Source organism: Pteropus medius, unplaced genomic scaffold (assembly GCF_902729225.1).
Source record: "Pteropus medius unplaced genomic scaffold, Ma_sr-lr_union100, whole genome shotgun sequence".
Classification (NCBI taxonomy): domain Eukaryota; kingdom Metazoa; phylum Chordata; class Mammalia; order Chiroptera; family Pteropodidae; genus Pteropus; species Pteropus medius.
In genome coordinates this window covers 1,335,875-1,339,323 of record NW_024340851.1, presented here as the reverse complement: position 1 = coordinate 1,339,323, position 3,449 = coordinate 1,335,875, and the positions used below count along the sequence as shown (strand labels likewise).

At 35.9% G+C, this 3,449-nt stretch overlaps 1 protein-coding gene across 2 annotated transcripts in view; it reads right to left on the bottom strand.

Annotated features, from left to right (window-relative positions):
* LOC120591765 (putative P2Y purinoceptor 10) overlaps window positions 1-3,227 on the bottom strand; it is a 20,902-nt gene extending 17,675 nt beyond the window's left edge. The window contains exon 1 of one of the 2 annotated variants that reach the window (XM_039849463.1): window positions 3,075-3,227. The gene's annotated coding sequence lies outside the window, so the exon portion shown is untranslated. The other variant, XM_039849468.1, reaches the window with a different exon arrangement.
* Window positions 3,228-3,449: the final 222 nt, after the last annotated feature.

The following is a 3,449-nucleotide window of genomic DNA, read 5'->3' as shown; positions in this document are numbered from 1 at the left end:
TGCTGGTGGTGGCCCCTCCCACTCCCTAGAGGAAAACTGTGACAGGCCATTTGGGAACCTAGCTTGCTTTGTCTTATCTTACCTTTACCTTGTTCTTTGAACTACAAAAATCTTATGTGAATTACCCAAACCAGTTTGATCACCATGAACATGGTGTCCTTCATTCAATCACTCACAACCATAGCCAAAGAGGAACAACTGAAATTTGGAACTATGCTATTTCCTGAATTGATTAAAATCAATTCTAAATAACTTACAAAGATTTGGATATATTCTACAAGTCTACAAATTTTTTTCCTATAAATTAAAAGTGAAAAATATTTTTAACCTTAAAATGAGTTAAAGTAATTATACTATTCACAAACTAATATCTCCAAGTTTGAATTGAACTTACATACATGCATCTTTATTAGATTTTTAATCATTTAAAAAAGAAGTCTAATTAGATGCCATTTTTGCAGTTGGGGCAGCATTTTGAGAGTGAGAAGAACAACATTCTTTAGGCAAACATAGGGCCATATCTTGACTTAGTTATCAGCTGTCTAGCTTGAAACAACCCACTTCATACCTCTGGGCTTCAGTTTTGTCATTTATAAAATTAGGATCACAGTTCCTGCAGCATAGATTGTTGTGAATGTTAAATGGAAAATGTACGTGAACATACCTATTTTCATGCCTAGTACACAGTAGACATTAAATAAATGTTAGTTCACTCTCCCTTTACTTTTACAAAGAGTAATATTCATGGGCCTTTGGTTGAATTTGTACTTTTCTAGGTTTAGAAAATAGTTGTGAGGAATGGCCAGTAAGACTAAACAATATTTCTTAAAGTAGAAGGGTTGAAAAGATGTGTTGCTTGGAAAAAAAATCTTTATTGTGGTAAATATATTTGTAATTCAAAATTATTCTCCCCATAGTACAAACTAGTGAAAGAATATATCTACAAAATTATTTTTGGCTGTTGAGCACACAAAACTTTAAAAATGTTAATGTAATGGGGTAAGCTTTTCTAGGAGTCCAAGGTCTGTTTCTAGGGAGGCAAGTTCACAATAATCTTGTAGTGAGGTTTTTTTTTTATATATTTTTCAAAGGAAATTATGGTTTTAAAAGATTGAGAAATACTGACTGAAGGACACTGTCATAATAGAAATCAGAATTCAGAATTTTTTCCCTTGTTTGTTGTTTGTGTTTTATCATTTTTTGAAAAGGGAAATTACTTGCAAAACACTTGCCTGTGGTCTAAAAATTGAATCTCTCATAATAACATTATTCTGAAAAAAAATATACAATGGCCCTTTGAGATATAGACTATATTTTCAGGTCTCCTGTAGTCAAATTTCCCTACTATAGCCCAATTATTTACCATTTCATGATATATAACTCTTCTCAGTTACATAGGAGCCTAGAGTCAAATCATTGTATTGATAGGAAAGAAATTAAAGACCATTTAGTCCAAGGCTTCCCCCTATTATAGGTTAGAATATTGAGAGCCGAAGAAATAAAGCAACTTGCTTAAGGTTACAAAGTGAGTCATTGACAGCACTTGAGCTTGACTCTCTGTGTATTGATTAATCTGCTTCATCACTCTCTCTGTGATGCATGTGAATCAAACTAGATTAAAACTTCCCTGCAAAATTCCTGACTTGGATTTTGACCAAATGATTTTAAATAAAGCATAAACTACCTGCCAGTCATTGCCTTGATTGTTAGAACACTTAAAAAGGGTGGTTTCACAACAGACAGCTCTGTCCTCTTTGCTAAACTGTGACAGAGGCTTATATACTTCCCTGCCTCTTAGGATACCAATTGACTTACTTCAGACACAACTGGTTATGAAGAACCACTCAAAACTACCCAGAAGTATGGTTACTCATTCGATATCTTATGTTCCACCACTGTTAGGATTTGAGCAGAGTATACAACTTGAACTCCATAACTTTCTCAGTTAAGCCCCCAAATGATCTGCTTTTGACCAAAGAAGGACCTGTCTTCAACAGGAAACATTGCAAAAACAATTACCCTGAATGCAAGACCTAATTATTTGTATAACTCAGGCCATGTCTTGCCTTAGTATACCAGCATATCACTTATTTTCAGCAGCAAATAATTTTACTGTGTCACAATTGCTAAGAGATAAACTCTTCAATTAATAGAAATGATCATAACCCTCCAGATCCATTTGACCAATAAAAATAAAAATATCCCCACTTGCAGGATCCTTGGGACTGAGAATACTCCTCACAAAAACCACAATAAAAGAAATAACTCTGAACAGACTCTGCAATCATTTTACCAGAGCTTACCATCTGGGATATTTTCTCCTTCCCTGACCTAAAATTCAACATAGTTATTAATGCATTTACAGTATTCTCATATCAGAAGATATGGGCTGCTGTATGGGAAAGAGAACATGATTTAGAAGACACAGATTCTAGTTCCAGCTCTACCATTAACTAGCTGAGTGATCTATCCTAAATGTCTTCACTGGCTCTCAGTTTTTCCATCTGCATTGTGAGGGATTTGGATCTCTAAGAGCTCTTTCAGCTCCAAAATATATGATCTGACATTCTTTTCTTTTCTCTTGATAGAACTTACTATCTATTACTGTAACTATGAAAGCTAAACATACAAAGGGAGGAGCTTATACATAAAACATTTTCTTCATTATGCAACTAGAAAGACAATATAGAGCAAAAATTCAAATCCTCTTTTTCTGGCTGAATATGTCAAGTTGTCTCATTGAGTATCACTGAATACACTGTTTTCTTACCATTTTGTGCCATCCTCCCTGGTTGATGAAGAAACAAAGAGCCCTCAGCAAAGTGTGAGATGCATCACAGACTCCATGCTCCTGTGTCATGGTGGGGACTGATAGCATTAACCCTAACTTTGTAATCTAGTCAGACTCAATGGATATCACCATTGCTTCTGCTGTAAGAAGTCTGAAATGAGAAACCAGAGACCATTTTCAATTTTGACACTGGTCTCACATCTGCCACTGTCCTAGATCTTCATGCCCCCACAAATCGTCCCACATGAAACCACCAATTCCCAGATACTAGGCTGTAACTTACCCTGGAGCCTTGATGGATTAGCACTCTTGTTTCTTTGCAGGGACCTGGGGGTGAAAAAGCTTAATCTGAGTGGTATGGATCCTGCTGATAACTGACAAATTTGTTGTTGAAAGAGGAAGTTGAGTGCATTTGGTGTCTCACCACAGAAACGTTATTTGCACAGACCGAAGGTAAGTCCCTTGAGCAGATGACGCTACTCAAGGTTTATTTTATTTTTAATTCATTGGTGCAGCTTCAAATAGCATGGAGCCAAAAGCTATGCAAAATCAATGACTATATATTAGCCTTCCTCACAGTTGCTCACCTTATATCCTTCCAACACATCCCACATGCCTATCTGTTTTACTGAATTCCAGCATTCTCCATGGCAAGATG